This window comes from Mustela erminea, chromosome 10, assembly GCF_009829155.1.
Source record: "Mustela erminea isolate mMusErm1 chromosome 10, mMusErm1.Pri, whole genome shotgun sequence".
Lineage (NCBI taxonomy): Eukaryota > Metazoa > Chordata > Mammalia > Carnivora > Mustelidae > Mustela > Mustela erminea.
In genome coordinates, this window is record NC_045623.1 from 30,557,783 (window position 1) to 30,576,342 (window position 18,560).

An 18,560-nucleotide genomic window follows, 5' to 3' on the forward strand; every position below is an offset into this window, starting at 1 on the left:
AGTAAATAGTAGGGGACTTTAGCACTACTCTTACATCAATGGATACATCCTGTATACACAAAATTTCCAAGGAAACATTGGCTTTGAACAACACATCAGAGCAGATGCACTTAACAGATACATACAGCATTCCACCCAAAAAGAATAGAATACATTCTTTTCAAGTATACATGGAACATTCTCCAGGAGATATCACATTTAGGCTACACAACAAGTCTCAATAAATTTAAAAACACTGACATCGTATCAAGCATATTTTCTAACCACAACAGTATGAAACTGAAAAATCAATCACAAGGAAAAAACAAAACACCTGGAGGCTAAACAATATGCAACTAAGTAACCAATAAGTCAACAAAGAAATCAAAGAAAATAATAAAATACTTTGAGACAAATGAAAATGTAAACTTGACACTGAAAACCCTTGAGACACAGCAAAAGCAGTTCTTTAAGAGGAAAGTTTATAGTGATAAAAGAAAAATCTCAAACAATCTAACCTCACATCTAAAAGAGCTAGAAAAGAACAAAACCCAAAGTTAAAAGAAGGAAGGAAATAATAAAGATCACAGCAGAAATAAATGAAATAGAGACTTAAAAAAATAGAAAATATCAAAACTAATAGCTGGTTCTTAAAAAAATAAACAATTAATAAAGCTTTAGTCAGACTCATCAAGAAAAAGAGAGAAGGGGGCGCCTGGGTGGCTCAGTGGGTTAAAGCCTCTGTCTTTGGCTCAGGTCGTGATCCCAGGGTCCTGGGATCGAGCTCCACGTTGGACTCTGCTCTGCAGGGAGCCTGCATTCTCCTCTCTCTCTCTCTGCCTGCCTCTCTGTCTACTTGTGATATCTGTCTGTCAAATAAATAAATAAAATCTTTAAAAAAAAAAAAAAGGAAAGGAGAAAAGAGAGGACTCAAAATCAGAAATGAAAGAGGAGGGAAGTTACAACCAACACCACAGAAATAAAATGGATTATGAGGCTACTATGAAAAAGTATACACCAACAAACTGGACAATGTAGAAGTAAGGACAAGTTCCCAGAAAAAGCAATATTTCAAGAATGAATCAGGAAGAAAAAGAATTTGAACACATTAATAACTAGTAACTTGACTCAGAAACAACGAAAAAAACTCGTAACAAAAAAAGTGTATGTATGAGCAAATGGCTTCACACATGAATTTTACCAAACATTTAAAAAAGAATTAATATCCATCCTTCTCAAACTATTCCAAAAAATTAGAGAAAAAAAAATTAAATAAAGGCTTCCAAATTCATTCTACATAACCAGCATTACCCTGATACCAAAACCAAAGACACTACAAAAAAAAGAAAATTAGAGGTCAATATCCCCGATGAACATAATGCAAAATCCTCAATAAGGTATTAGTCAACTACATTCAACAATAAATTTTCAAAAATTATTCAACACAATTAAGTGGGATAGCAGGGATACAAGAATGGCTCATATTCATAAGTCAATCAGACTGATATATCACATTAACACAACAAAGGATAAAAATTATATGATAATCTCAAGAGATGTAGGAAAAGAATTCAACATCCATTCAGGATAAAATTGCTCAACAAAGTAGAGATATAGGGAGTGTTACTCAACATAACAAAGCCCATACATGATAAGCCCATAGCTAACATCATACTCAATGGTGAAAAGCAGCTTCTCCTCTAAGATCAGGAACAAGACAAGGATGATCACTTTTGTCACTTTTATTCAACAAATACTAGAAGTTCTAGCCACAGTAATTGGACAAGAAAAAGAAATAAAAAGCATCCATATTTGTAAGGAATAAGTAAAACTGTCACTATTGACAGATGACACAAAACCATACCCTAAAGAGCCTACCAAAAACTATAAATGAGCTAAGAATTAATGAATTCAGTAAAGTTGCAGGATACAAAATTAGCATACTGTTATTTCTATAAACTAATAACAAAGTAGCAGGAAGAGAAATTAACCCTATTTATAACTGCATCAAAACAAGTAAAATACCTAGGAATAAAGTTAATCAAAGAGGTTAAAGATCTATATTCTGAAAATTATAAAAAGATGATTAATGGAATTAAAGATGACACAAATAAATGGAAAGATATTTCATGCTTATGGATTGAAAAAACTAATACTGTTAAAATGACCATATTACCCAAAGCAATCTACACATTCAATGAAATCCCTATCAAAATACCAATTTTTCCCAGAACTAAACAATCCTAAAATTTGTATGGGACCAAAGAAGACCCTGAATAACCAAAGCAAACTTGAAAAACAAAGCTGGACATATCACAACCCCAGATTTCAAGATATACCATAAAGCCATAGTGCTCAAAACAGTATGGTACTGTTAGAGAGCATAGATGCTTAGATACATGGATTAAGACAACAGAAAGAGAGCCCAGAAATAAACCTATGTTTATATGGTCAATGAATCCTTGACAGAGAAGGCAAGAATATACAATGCAGAAAAGCCAGTCTCTTCAATAAACGCTATTAGGAAAAATGGACAGCTATGTGCAAAAGAATGAAAGCGAACGACTTATTTGCACCATACACAGAAATAAACTTAAGATGAATTAAAGAAGGGTGCCTGGGTGGCTCAGTGGGTTAAAGCCTCTGCCTTGGGCTCAGGTCATGATCCCAGGGTCCTGGGATTGAGCCCCACACTGGGTTCTCTGCTCAGCCCCCTGCCTGCCTCTCTGCCTACTTGTGATCTCTGTCAAATAAATAGAATCTTTAAAAAAAAAAAAAAAAAAAAGGATTAATGATCTGAAACCATAAAACTCCTAAAAGAAAACATAGGCAGTAAACTTTTGAACATTGGTCTTAGCACTTCATTTTTGGGCCTGTCTTCTCAGGCAAAGGCAACAAAAACAACCATCAACAAAATGAAAAGGCAACATACTAAATGGAAGAAATGTACAAATGATATCTCCAATAGAGGTTCATATCTAAAATATATAAAGAACTCATACAACTCAACACCAAAAAACCACCAAACAATCTGATTAAAAATGGGCAGAGCATCTAAACGGACATTTTTCCAAAGAAGACACAGATGGCCAACAAACACATGAAAAGATGATCAACATCACTAATCATCAAGGAAATGAAAATCAAAACACCGACAAATCACCTCGTACCTGCCAGAATGGCTAGTACCAAAAAGACAAGAAGCAAGTGTTAAGAGGCACCTGGGTGGCTCAGTGGGTTAAAGCCTCTGCCTTCGGCTCAGGTCGTGATCCCAGGGTCCTGGGATGGAGCCCCGCATTGGGCTCTCTGCTCAGCAGGAAGCCTGCTTCTCTCTCTCTCTCTCTCTCTCTCTCTGCCTGCCTCTCTGCCTATTTGTGATCTCTGTCAAATAAATAAATAAAATCTTAAAAAAAAAACAAAAAAGAAACAAGTGTTAAACTGAGGGTTGCTGGAGTGGAGGCGGGTGGGAGGGATGGGATGGCTTGGCGACAGACACTGGGGAGGGTATGTGCTTTGGTGAGCTCTGTGAATTGTGTAAGACTGATAAATCACAGACCTGTACTCCTGAAACAAATAATACATTTTATGTTTAAAATAAAAAGAAAGAAAGAAAGAAAATGGAAAAGAAACAAGTGTTGGTGAGGACATGGAGAAAAGGGCACATATGTGCCCTGCTGGTGCAGCCACTGTGGAAAATAGTGTGGATGGTCCTCCAAATTTTACAAAATAGAAATATCAGATGATCCAGTAATTCCACTTCTGGATATTTACCCAAAGAAAATGAAAATACTAATTCAAGAATATGTATGCACACCCACATTTATTGCAGAATTATTTATAATAATCAAGATATGGAAGCAACCTAAGTGCCAATCGATATACGAATGTATAAAGAAGATGTGGACTGTGCGTGCATGCGCGCGCACACACACACACACACACCCCACACACACTCACACAGGAATATTACTCAGCCATAAAAAAGCATCAAACCTTGCTATTTGTGACAACATGGATGGACTTAAAGAATATTATGCTACATGAAATAAGTAAGACAAAGACAAATGCCGTATGATTTTGCTTATGTGTGAAATCTTAAGAAAGAACGGAAAGGGGGTGCCTGGGTGGCTCAGTGGGTTAAAGCCTCTGCCTTCGGCTCAGGTCATGATCTCAGGGTCCTGGGATCGAGCCCCGCATCGGGCTCTATGCTTGGCCGGGAGCCTGCTTCCCTCTCTCTTTCTCTCTGCCTGCCTCTCTGCCTACTTGTGATCTCTTTTCTCTCTAATAAATAAATGAAATCTTTAAAAAAAAAATTATGCATGCACGGTTCAGTTTTTATAGGTAAGCAATAAAAGTTCAGAGATCTCTAGCCTAGAGAAACCAAATATATAAAACACTTTTACATAACATAATATAGTAAGAACAGAAGATTCTATGGAGGGGCTTCCCCAAAAGAGAAAGTCTGAAATTTCTTACTTCCTGACATACCCTGAGAAGAGACGAACAAGAACTAGACAACCAGAAAGCCCTGGGAGGAGCCTAAATAGAGAAGATCTAATAAGCATAGGCACAGAAATTACAGCATTTATGAAGATCTATAAATCGGTTCATGTTGCTGAACACCAACCGTGAATCAAACAATGGTAATCAGTCAGGCTGGAAAGGTATATGGGAGGCAGCAGAGGCCCTTCTATGCCATATTAAGGAAGTCTAACTAAATACCCTTTACCTGTGGTTCTTACTCACGATTATCTGAAACACCACCAAAAATCATTTTTGTGGATGAATTACTTTATTAATTCAAACATGAGCAAATCTATGTGCTACACATTAATTATTTCTCTTGCTATATCAACAGAAAAAGATTAAAAACTCAGTTAATTAGAACAGACAAATACACAAAGAGAGAAATAGATTAGTGGTTGCCAGGGCTTGAGGGAGGGGTAAATGGGGAATGACTGCAGACAGGTACAACGGTTTCTTTTTTACAATGACAAAAATGTTCTAAAATTAAGTAATAGTGATGGTTTGAAAACTCTGTGAGTACACTAAAAACGACTGAATTGTATACTTTAAAGGGTAAATTTTATGGTATGTAAATGGTATGTCAATAAAGCTATTATAGGAGGAGGACTGGCTACAAGATAGCAGTCCATCCGCCACAGGTACATCAAAACAAGTCTAAAATGGAATTTATCTTCTTTATAAACCTTATTCTTTTCTTACATTAATAGTACTACCATCAACGTCGACATTTCAGCCAAAAATCTAGCAATCACCCTACATATCAAGTCTCTCCCACCTTAAGGTGTTCAAGTCCTAGAGATTCTAGTTCCTAACTTTTTAATTCTTTTTATAATAAAAGGAAAAAATTACTCCAGAAGAAGTCCCTTTTTCACACTTTGCTGTTTTGGAAACAGATATGTGACAATAGGATGACTGAAGCTATTACATCTTGTAACCAAGATCAAGAAATTCACAATGCCACTGATATCACTAAGCTCTAGAATCCCTTTCCAAACTTAGTGTTATGTGGGAAGACTCTTACTTGAAAAGGAATGCTTCTTAACTAACACTACAGAAGAGCTGAATAAAAATGTGCAACAGAGAAATGTAGTAAAAACTGGAACACTGAAGAAACTTCTGGGATCTAGATACATATGTGAGAGTTAACACATTAGAGGGCAATAACAAAAACAAGAACTACCATTTGTCATCTATATATTATTCACCAATCTCTATGCAAAGTATTCCATAATCTTATACTTAGAGCAAACCTACAGGCATTATTAGCCCTATTCTATATGACTCAGACATGGTCAGATAGCTAATAAAGGACAACATGAGGGGTGCCTGGGTGGCTCAGTCAGTACACAGTCCAATTCTTGATCTGGCTCAGATCTCGGAATTGTGAGATCAGCCCTGGGTCAGCTCCTGAGCACGGAGCTTGATTAAGATTTTCTTCCTCTCCCTTTGCCCCGTTCCCTCCCTTTAAAAAAAAAAAAAAAAGGCGGGGGACACTCTAAACCCCACATCAAATCTGTTTCAACACCTAAGATAGTTAAAACAATAATGAATGAAAATGGGTCCACCCAAAATGTACAAAATGAGATGGTAGCTAAAAATAATCTAGAAATATACATTTAAGAGGGAAGGACAAACTGCTCAACAAGAGGGGGGTGCCTGGGTGGCGCAGTGGGTTAAAGCCTCTGCCTTCAGCTCCGGTCATGATCTCAGGGTCCTGGGATGGAGCCCCGCATCGGGCTCTCTGCTCAGTGGGGAGCCTGCTTCTCTCTCTCTCTCTCTCTCTCTCTGCCTACTTGTGATCTCTGTCAAATAAATAAATAAAATCTTAAAAAAAAAAAAAAAAAAACCTGCTCAACAAGAGGGATAAGGATGAGCAGTTGGGCAGATCAGATGTAAACAAAATGTCTCACCCAGCGGTTTTTACAAATAAAACTTAACTGAAACACACCACACTCATTCAACTATGTATTGTCTGTGACTGCTTTTGCACTACAACAGCATCAAAACTGAATGGTTGTTAACATATAGCACAGAAAGCCAAAATTATTATCTGGCACTTTATAAAAAAAAAAAAGTTTTTCAACTCTTAAGAGAGATCACTCAGAAAACCCAAGAAAACATACCACTGAAGATGATTTTTTTCTTTTAAGTTCTAAGAAGAAATAGTCAATTCATCAAAGAGATGTAAAAACACTGGTACCAAAAATGTCAATGGAATTTAGCAATTACAAGGTAACTAACTTATGAGCACCCTGCTTATGATAACTACAGTCTCCAACCTATAAACGTGTTATAATCTAAAAATTATAAAGTCAGTCATTCCCCCCCCAAAAAAGAAAGAAAGATTGTGATTTTTCAACCATAAATCCATGAATTACTTTAAACAAAAACGGGCCAAACTTGGGCAAAGAACATTTCAAAGAGCAAGGAGTTTCAAACTCTGAACCTGTTTATACATATCAACATTTTAAGCACTGTTTAGAATCCAAGGCTATGTGGACATCAGTTGTTTTGCATCACTCACTAGCTTTTTTTTAACAGCTTATGGCAGGCACATTTCTGCTAAAAAAAAAAAAAAAAAAAAAAAAAAAAAAAAGCCATGTTATTTTGTAAATTTCCCAGTCCCCTTGCAGATAGGCAGGACCACATGGCTAACACTGTATAGTGGGCTGTAAGTTCTGCGTAACTGCCAGACTAAAGCACTGAGAGCTCATGCATAACCCTATGGACCCTCCCATTCCCTGCTGAAACAACTGTGGAAGCTTCATGCTGAGATGGAAAATGGACACAGTCTAGATTTCTGAGTTACCACATGGGCTTCCCTAGAGAGTTATAGCTGACACTGCATAAGCAAGTAAGCTTTTGTTGTGTAAAACTCCTGGGATTTGGGATTTCTTATTCCAGTACTGGCTAAGCAGATCCAAAACTAGAGCTCTCCCAGTGTCATGTCTATGTAGTTACAGTGCAGCTGGCCACATGCTATGGTCCAGAAATTTTTATTTGATCTGGCCCCATTATTCCAAGCTAACAAAACTCAATCTTAAAATTTCTGTTGTACTTCTTGGGAAGACAGGTTCTCTTCCTGCTGAAGCTAACCTGAGAAGACATAATCTTAGATCCACCATGTAGAAACAGACTGCTTGGGAATTAAACCAACAGAGAGGAAAGCAAAACAAGGAAAAAAGAATTCTTAACACTTTCCCTGAGTACCCAGATCCCTGACCTTTTCAGTCACATTAAACCAATCAAAGCCTTCGTTTACTTAATCCAATCTGGGTTGGGTTTCTGACTCTTAGAATTATAACTACCAGAGGTTAACCACAGAAGTCATAACACAGCTTAAACATAACATAAAAACTATTAATTTAAACTCTAGCCTCAGGGAGGAAAAGCACATATATAAGAGGGAAGAGGAAGAAGAAAATAATATTACTTTTACCTTTTTGTGCATGCAGGGTTAGTCCTAAGCATTTTTTTTTTTTTTAATCACTCTTGCCACTCTTAATTTAAAAGTCACCCATCTATAGGAAAATCTTCCCAAACCCCTAGTATCCAGAGGCCACAGAAACCATATACAGGCCACTTGACTCCATCCAAGGCAACCCTGACTAGAAAAACTGAAGTATGGTCCAAAATGTATTGCTTATATTCCATCAAATCAGAACTTTTATTCTTAAGAAAACATGTATTTTGGAAGAAGACACAACAAATTATTAATTGTACTCACTTCCAGGAAGAAGGACTGGGAAGGGACTTATATTTAAATATGTTATAATGATCATACACTACTTTTGTAACTTTTAAAAAAAAATTAGTGATAAGGATATACAAAAAGAATGTATCCCCTCAAAGCAGCTGCTCATCTTTGGACCCTCTAAGAAAACAGTCTAAAGTGAGCAAAGATTCATAACAAGTGTGAATGGCTAATAGCTCCCACAAATCCCTGCATTGCATTTTCAACATAATATGCTTATTAGGTCAAAAAAATCTCAGAGTAGCTTGTCTTAAACATGTAAGTGCAAAGCATTCAGGTTACTCCTAAACTAAAGATCTGCTAGGCAATTCATCATTCTCAAGAAACCTGCCCTTACTGTCAGTTCCCCTAGATTATTCTTTTTCAGAACTTTCTCCTTTCTAACATGTCCAGAGATTCTCCAAGGAACCAATTATGATAGTTTATATGTAAGCAGTTTATATGCTTTTGAGTAGGGTGTTATAAATTAGGAGTTAATTAAAACACAAAGTTTTGTACATATCCAATATATATCAGAGAAATTAAAATAAATGTTAGAGGTCAACCCTCCCAGGTCCCTTCCCTCTTCAGGAGCTTTGAGCTTATACTCAATATAACCCTGCTTTCCTGCCTCCCCCAAATAAAATAAAATAAAAGTCATAGACAGACTGGTACATTGTTTGATATATGTCTGTTTCACCCATGTTTTCTAACTACCTTAGGATCATGTACTCTGGATACAGAGGAATTAACATTGTTCATTGTTCCTTCAGTAGTCAGAGAACGCCTCTAAATTTAATGAGCATCTCCAAAAATCACTGTATTCCATATATATATATGGAATTAATCCAAATTTAAATTGTTGATTTTAATCTTTTTTATCCATTCTAGTTTGTCGTGTGTTTATTTATTTTTTGGTTTTAGGGAAAATTATAAAATATCTCAAATAATTTCTCAAAACTTTAATTCATTTTTATTAAAACCACGTATTACAGTTAAATGATGTAGTATAGGGTATCTCAGAGATTTTTAAAGGCTAAAATCACGTCTATACATTTTCAATCAATTTCAACATGTGAGAAGCTGAGTTCTAATGCCTATTTAACAGGCGATCGATAGCATATTTGTAACATGGGATACAAATCATACTATTTCTCCTGGCAGAATGGTAGTATGAGGACCTGAGACTGATCAGCATCCTTCTTCTTAACTGCCCCTTCCCCACATCTGTTAACATCCTTAGGAGTTGCCAGATTAATACAAGTGGCCCTATTTGTGGATCTAAATTTAAGTGATCCGGAGACAGAAAACCAAATCTCACTGGGAGAAAGAGTTTTCTTCCTGGATTTTTTACGTCTTGGGACTGTTATGCCCACGTTTTCGCGTCTGAGAGACCACCAAGGAGCCAAGCACCGATGCAATCACATGAGGGTTTATTCAGCAAGCTTAAGCTTAGGCCCAAGTATACCCAACACAGCAGAGTAGGGACTTGGACCCTGAGGTGACATGGTTAAGCTTGGGCCCAAGTATACCCGACGCAGCAGAGTAGGGACTTGGACCCCAAGCCAGATTACAGTAAGGGTTTTTAAAAGGCAGAGTAGGGGTAGACTCAGCAGTGGGGGAGGACAAAGGGGGTTATAGATGATTTAAGTCTCTAAGGAATTTTGGAAGCAAGGTCTCCAGGACCTTGAGGGGCTAGCTATTGTCTGGGGAAAAGGTTACTCATTACCAGTAGTAAAAATCTTCTGTGAGACCTTTTAGATGTACATCAGTGGGTCATATGCTTGGGAATGATTGGTGACACTATCTTGGAGGTTTAGAGATAAAGTTTCACATTTCTCCCATCAAGTGTCCTTGTTAGTGAGATTTAGGTTAAGAAGAAATTTAACTTTATTTACATTTCCTTCTGCCTCAGCCTCCTTCAGTTTTATGGTGGGGAGGGCAGACATTAGGGCTTAAGGAACTGAGTTATTTGTCTCTTGAAATTGGGCTATTGAGAAGATAGCTTCTTTGTTGTAAATCACTAGGACATTTGTAAACTGAGGGAGACTCCTGTCTTGCAGGGTTGTGATCTCTGCAAGTTAACTATTTGTTTTTCTTTTAGGGCAGCCAGGGGTGGCTGAGGAATGTCACACATACTACCAAGGGGAGGGGAGCGGGTGGAGAGGGGGTGCAAGGTACCAGCTTTTGCTTTGCCAAAGATGGCTGTACTTATGTCAGGGCTAGACTCAAGGTGGGTAGAGCCTTGTTTTTCTTGGCCTCCACAGGGACCTGATACAGCTTTGAGGCCAGTAAGAGTTTAGTATCTAGGACATAAAACTTAACCTGTTGGTGACTGCATTTCCTACTTTACAGAGAAATCCAGTCTGCACCCAAAGAATAGAAGGCAACCCACCAACAGATGCATTCCCCAACCCAAAAAAATTTTATTTATTTAGAAAAGAAAAAAACAATGGGCTCTGGATGTGTTCCAGTACTGACTCTTTTTTCCCGTGACCTAGCTGCACCCCAGGCCTTCAATTAGAAAGTAAAATAAAAGATATCAACAAATAAATCAACAAATTTCTTTTGTCAATAAATTTCTCATTATACTTATCATTCAAACTGGGTTTTCTATCACTTACAGCCACGAATCTTTTCTCATATAGTGTAAAATTAAACAGAAAAGATACCCATGTACAGAAGAATAAAGTTGAATAACCTTACCTTCCACCACATACAAAGACTAACTCAAAGTAGATCAAAGACCTAAACATAAAGAGGTAACACTACAAAACTCTTAAGATAGGAGGAAAGTTTCATGACACTGGATTTGGCAATGATTTCTTGAATATGACACCCAAAGCACATGCAATGAAAGAAAAAATGAAGGAGACATCAAAATATAAAACTTGTGCATCCAAGGTTACAATCAACGAATGAAGAGATAATGAACCAATGGGAATGGGACAAAGAATGTACAACCCATGTATCTGGTAAGGAGTTAAAATCTAGAAAATATATTCAAACACCTAAAATTTGGTCACAATAAAACCGAGAATTTTGATTTAAAAATTGGACAAAGAACTTAAGTTTCTTCAAAGATACACAAATGGGCCTCAAAAATATGAAAACATACTCAGTATCACTAATCATTACAGTAATGCAACTCAGAACCACAATGAGATCTCTTACAACCATTAAGAGGGCTGCTATCAAAAACAAACAAACAAACAAAAGGAGCCAGGGAGGCTTAGTTGGTTAAGCATTTGATGCTTGATTTCAGCAGCTCTGATTTTGATCTCAGGGGTCGTGAGTTCAAGCCCCACACTGGTCTTGATGTTAGGTGAGGAGACCACTTAAAAAACAAAACAAAAACACAAAAATTACAAGTGTTGGCAAAAGGTGAAGAAATTGGAACCTTGGGCACTGCTACTGGGAATGTAAAACAGTTCACAGCCACTGAGGAAAAGAGTATGATGGTTCTTTAAAAAATTAAACACAGATTTACTATATGATCCAGCAATTCCTATTCTACGTATACACTCAAAAGAATTGAGAGCAGGAACTCAAACAAGTATTTGTATACACACGTTCATAGCATCACTATTCATAACAGCCAAAAGGTAGACCCAAATGTCCATTAACAGATAAACAAAATGTGGTACATGCATACAACAGGATAATATTTAGCCTTAAAAAGGAAGGAAATTCTAAACATGTTCCAACATGTATAAGCCTTAAATTACGCTAAGTGAAACTAGCCAGCTGCAAAAAAAGAAATACTCTATTTTACTTACAAGGTACCTGGAGTAGTCAAATTCACAGAAACAAAGTAGAACTACAAGGGCTGAGAGAAGGAGAAAATGGGGAGTTTTTAACAGGTATACAATTTTAGTTTTTTTAAGATGAGTAAGTTCTGAAGATTGGTTGCTTCGTGTTATGAATATAGTTACGGAACCTCAAATGTACACTTAAAATGACTAAGATGGTAACTGCTGTTTCCCTTCTAAATATTAGATTCTTTTGTTTTTTTAAAGATTTATTATTTATTCAACAGATCACAAGTAGGCAGAGAGGCAGGCAGAGGGAGAGGAGGAAGCAGGCTTCCCGATGAGCAGAGAGCCCAATGTGGGTCTCGATCCCAGGACCCTGGGATCATGACCTGAGCCAAAGGCAGAGGCTTTAACCCACTGAGCCACCCAGGTGCCCCTAAATATTAGATTCTTAAACGACAACTATATGACATCTTCAAAGACCAGATTCAAATAAGGAGGAATATCTGTCTGGTTTACCTATGTTTTATACATACAGGATAACAAACATTTTACCTCATTTTAATCACTGCTACATAATTCAAATGGTACAAAAAATAATTTGGAAATTAAACTACTCAAGGCATTATCAAAGAGCTGAGAGATTAATGAAGGGATCTACACAACCAACACCATTAACAATCAAGTTATTTTTGTAGTTGTTTGAACAATAATGAGGTCTTCAAATTCTTTTCATTGGAAAGTTTACTATTAAAGTATTTAATATGACTGATTTGAACTTTCTTTCCTAAGAGCTTTGTGTTTTACTTGTTAGGTTCTGCTTCATTGTTTAATCAGAAAAAAAAAGTCTGAAACATTTTAATAGAATAATCAGGAACAGGGTTTGTGATTCTCATTAAGGTGATGAGTCTGAGTTTCTTTACTAGTTAAATGAATCATTCCACATTGTGACTCATTTCCAACACTTTGCTATAGGGAAAATACTTTACAGGTCTTAAAAATACAATGGTAACAAATATCATCAAACTCTTGTGAAGATTAAAAAAAGACAGAAGCATATATAAACTGAAACGGACCCTCAAACAATCCAGTCATTAAAAATAGAGGTTAGTAATTTGTTATAATAATTAACTTAGGAGGGCTAGGGGCAGGCAGCAGCATTTTAGGTATAACAGCATGAAATGAGATATAAATAGAGCTCTATGGCTCACAAAAAGTACAAAGAAGGATAGGAGAAGAATGTCAATGATCAAAAAACAAACTATCAAAAAGCTAAAATATGCTAATGATAACTACATGAAGTCCAATCCAAACATATCAAGAAAATATAGTAACGTGACATTAAAGAAAAGGCTCTCCAGCTGTCATGGTGTTTGCTCTCTAAGTCATCAGGAGAAAAGAACTGAGAGTTAAGACTCAGAGAGAACTAAAGTAACATTATGCTATCCCTCACACCAATTTATAACAGGTTATAGGAACAATAAAAGTAAAAAGTATTATTTATCTTAAATTCTCATAATTAAAAAAACACTTTTTGCATGAAATTTAAAAAACACCCATAAGTATTCTTTTCTTTAAAGATTTCTATTTATGCAGGCACCTGCGTGGCTCAGCGGGTTAAAGCCTCTGCCTTCGGCCCAGGTCATGATCCCAGGACCCTGGGATCGAGCCCCGCATCGGGCTCTCTGCTCAGTGCAGAGCCTGCTTCTCTCTCTCTCTCTATCTCTCTCTCTCTCTGCCTGCCTCTCTGCTACTTGTGTTCTCTGTCAAATAAATAAATAAAATCTTAAAAAAAAAAAAAAGATTTCTATTTATGGGAGAGAGAAGGAGAGAGCGAGAGAAAAGCACAATCAGAGAGAGGGACAGGAAGAGAGGGAGAAGCAGCCTCCCTGGTAAACAGGGAGCCCAGCAGATGAAGGGCTCAATACCAGGACCCTTAACTGACTGAGCCACCCAGGTGCCCTCAAAAGTATTCTTAACATCTCAAGAAGGAAATGAAAATAAACAGGGCTTCTTGAAAGGTTTTTTTTTTCCTTAATGAAAAAAATTCTCTTAAAAGGAAGAAGGACTTCTAAGGTGTTAACCTTTTTTTCCAACCTATTCTTATCTTTATGGAAAACATACAACTAGATCTAAATTTATGAAGTGCATAATTTAACTTACATTTTAATCAAATTTCTGTTACCTGTAACATTATAAATAGATGTGTTAGTTGTAAAGACTATGTTATATAGTTTTTAAATAATTTATTATACTCTCTAGTAAAATAGATCCAAAGATCTGTCAGTGATACTAGGCACTGGTGATAGGAAAAAAAAATCCTCAACAGAGAATTATTCATTCTCCCTCTGCTGAAGCAGCATGACGTACTATCAAGAGCCCAGACTTAGCAGCCTGTCTGAATCCAGCTAACTTTCTTCACCTCTCTGTAACTCAAGTTTCCTAAGCTTTAAAATAATACTGACATCTCTCTGGGTTTTTATGAAAACAAAACATATTAGTATGCGTAAAAGCACTAGAACAGCGCTGACACATTAAACGCTACATAAGTGTTCAGTAAATACAGAAAAAATTGCTTGCTCTGTGCCAGGCACTACTCTAGAAGCAGTACAAAGAACAAACAAAAATCTCTTTTCTTTGCAAAGTTTACATTTATTTTTTTAAATACCTTATTTACTTATTTGAGAGAGAGAGGACTGGCAGGAGGGAGCAGAAGAGGGAGGAGGAGAATTAAAGTGCCTGCGGAGTAAGGAGTCTGAGGCTTGGCTGGATCCCAGGACCCCAGGATCATGACCTGAGTCAAAGGCAGACACTTAACCAACTGAGTCACCCAGGCGCCCTGGGAAGTTTACATTTAAGAAGTAGGTGATGATACTTTAGAGTTAAGCATAATTATTTAGCCAATAAATCATCCAATACAGACACTGAGATATATGTATTCAGGAAAGCTCAGTGATTACTGGAGATCAATAGAAATGAAAGAATTTCCACAGGCTCTAATTCTATGAAGAAAGTTCATCTAAACCCCCAAATATGGGGAATAGTTCTTCCTGCCTCTATCCAAATGGCACTGTTAGGGTTTACTACGCAGTTGATCAAAAACTCAGAAGTGACCACATCAGAAGAGAGTTAAACAACAGCTAACCAAATAATAAAAGTAATCTCCACTTTAGGTGCACCTGGGTGGCTCAGTCTGTGAAGGGTGGATTCTTGGTTTTTGATGCAGGTCATGATGACACAGGGTCATGAGACTGAGACCCACTAGGGCTCGGTGCTCAGCGGGGAATCTACTTGAGAGTCTCTCTCCATCCACCTCTCCCCATGCCCCCCCCTCACACATGTTCTCTCTAAAATAAATAAATTAAAAATAATAAAGTAGGGGTGCCTGGGTGGCTCACAGTGGGTTAAGCCTCTGCCTTTGGCTCAGGCCATGGACTCCAGCGTCCTGGAATCAAACCCCGCATTGGGCTCTCTGCTCAGTAGGGAGCCTGCTTCCCCCTCTCCCTCTGACTGCCTCCCTGCTTACTTGAGATCTCTATCTCTGTGTCAAATAAATTTAAAAATAATAATAATAATAATTAAAGTAATCTCAGGGCACCAGGGTGGCTCCATGGGTTAAGTGTGTGCATTCAGCTCAGGTCATGATCCCAGGGTCCTGGGATGGAGCCCTATGTGGGGCTCAATGTTCAGTGGGGAGCATGCTGCTGTTTCTTCCTCTGCCTGCCACTCCCCCTACTTGTGCTCTCTCTCAAATAAATAAATAAAATCTTTTTTTTTTTTAAAAAGATAGAGTAATCTCCACTTTGACCAAATAAATACTAAGATGAGCTCTCTGGGTTCTTGAGAGACTAAACAAAGTGAGAAAGAAATAGAAAATTCTGATAAAGAGGCATGAGAAAGTAAAGACTAAATAGAAAATACAAACCAGTTTTATTTGGATTATTTAGTATCTAAGCCTACCCTAAATACTTGGGACAGCTCTTAGTAGAACAACCTCATCACAATGATGTACATGACAAAAACTCTAGAATGGACAGAAAGCACTTCGTACAAGGTTCAGCATATGACCAGAGATCCTAATTTCTTTTTTTAAATTTTATTTTATTTTATTTATTTATTTGACAGAGAGAGATAACACACAAGCAGGCAGAGCAGTAGAGGGGTAGGGAAAAGCAGACTCTCTATGGAGCAGGGAGCCCAACACAGGGCTCAATCCCAGAACCCTGGGATCATGACCCCAGCCGAAGGCAGCTGCTTAACCAACTGAGCCACCCAGGTGCCCCCAGAGAACCTAATTTCTAAACTACACTGAAATACAGACCATTTAACTATTTATTCATTCAAATTATAATCACCGAGCTCTCAAAGTACCAGCTATGCTGGCCAGGGTTGGCACTGGTACAGAACATAAGATCAAAAGGAATCTGTAGATTTCTGTTCTAGTTAAAATAAAAGTAGCTTTAAGTTCTGTCGTCCAATCTATTTCTCTTCTGGTATACCACACTGCCCCATTTGAACCAAAAAGGAATGGTCTGGGGTGGAAGTAGGAGAATATAATTTCATAGAGCAATCTCTATGATGGAACTTAGTATTGTAATTTTAATCTTTACTAGAAAAAAATAAAATGGAGCACCTGGTTGGCACAGCCAGTTAAGCATCCAACTCTTGGTTTCAGCTCAGGTCATGATCTCAGGGTCCTGGGATCAAGCCTTGCATCAGGCTTCATGCTCAGTGTGCCCCTGCCCCCCATGCTCGTACCCTCCCACTCACTCACTCTCTCAAAAAAATAAATCTTAAAAAATAAATAATATAAAATGATACATACCTATCACGTCAGCTTCTTTTACTAAACAAATTTTAATCTCTGCCATACAAATAGTGTAAGTTTATTAAAAGAATGACCAACTTCAGTTTTTTATGCCCTGCAAACCAAAAAGCATCTTACAAGTATTCCAAATTCATCATATATCATCAATTAAAATGAATGGTTTGATTATCTCTGTCTCCATGAGTGGATAGATGCTTTATTTTCTATTTATTACTATCCTCAAACCACTACCAAAATCAATCAATACCAAAAATCAAAATAAAGTTAAACCAGAACCATCAAAACAGACAAAAGGGAGAAAGAAAATAAACTGAAGGTACTAAAGACTGACAAATTTTAATCTTACAACATACCTAAAATGTAAAGGTACAACAGTCTGAATATAGTTATTTAGGAGGAAAAAAAGGCTGCCGCACTATGAAAAATACTGTCTTCTGTAGTAGCAAAACAGGAGGGAGTTAACCAAAAGAATTTTTCCCATTAAAGAAGAGGAAATAAACAAGGCAAACTTCTTCCTTTTGAACAAACAGATACTATAAAGAGCAGCTGATAATTCAATCATTTACTAAGTATTCAGCCAAAGGAGCAAATCTCAATGTAGGAGAGAAGGGAGTAGTGGTCTCAAGTTACACGTGCCTCCTCCCACTTCTTCCTTACTGGAATTCCTTAGCACCTTCCAATAATCCTCCTGTATTGAAAATCACTACCCTGGAGAGGCACTGTTAAAATGGAAATGTGCCAAATTTCTTTAGTATGCGGAGACAGAAGAAAGATGCAAATCACTGATCTATACATCTATACATAATAAAGCCTACTTTCTCACTATAAAATTTTATTTTCCATATCATGTAATTGTGGGTTCTAGCCCACCCTTGCTTCAATGAAGTGGTGTTCAAATCAATTCTGACACGTGAAAATTACAATGGTTATTATCATTTTCAGTCACATAACAGAAAGGCAAAGAAATCTGCAATTAGTCCTATTACTCTAGTTCAACCTTGGCCTTCCCTGAAACCCTTGAATCCAGAGATTCCAGACTGCTGAAGTTTACTTTATAAATTACCAATTTTTATTTAAGCATTTGTGACAGAATTTTCTTTTGAATGTATCTTCTTAGCTTAAGAACAAGTGTTTTAAACTATAAAAATAATATATAATCATTGAAAAGCCTTCAGTAATTCAAAAGTCTAAGTAATAAGTGATTTAAGTTCCTTCCCTTAAATCCCACTCCCATTCCCCAGGGATAACCACTGTAAAACAATGTGGGGTATATTCTAGATCTCTTCACAATACATACAATTTTTATATATTACTGTATAAACAAACTTAAGAGAACAAGGAGATCTTGCTGTACATTCAGTTCTACAAAACTTGCTTTTTACACTGATGGACTAAATAGCCTTTTAAGTTTATCCTGCTACACACAATTTGTTTAAACTGCATATTTCATAGTCCTTTTAAGTTTATCCTGCTACACACAATTTGTTTAAACTGCATATTTCATAGTATTTTTCATCATTCCCTTACTGACAAGGTACTTTTTGATATTGGAAATACTGTTTTCATTCTTTTTTATAATATATTAAACTTTTCCTTTATTGCCACTTCATACCGCCATCACGGCATTGTCTCTATTTCTTCTCACTTCCATTGAAAAACTTGGAAACTTGAGGCACTTCGGTGGCACAGTTGGTTAAGGGACAACTCTTCGTTTCGGCTCAGGCCCTGATCTCAGGGT

General features: G+C 37.0%; 1 protein-coding gene across 3 annotated transcripts in view; it reads right to left on the minus strand.

Annotated features, from left to right (window-relative positions):
• Nucleotides 1–18,560, minus strand: part of FNBP1L (formin binding protein 1 like) — a 99,297-nt gene that overhangs the window by 39,662 nt on the left and 41,075 nt on the right. The gene's annotated exons all lie outside the window — the stretch shown is intronic.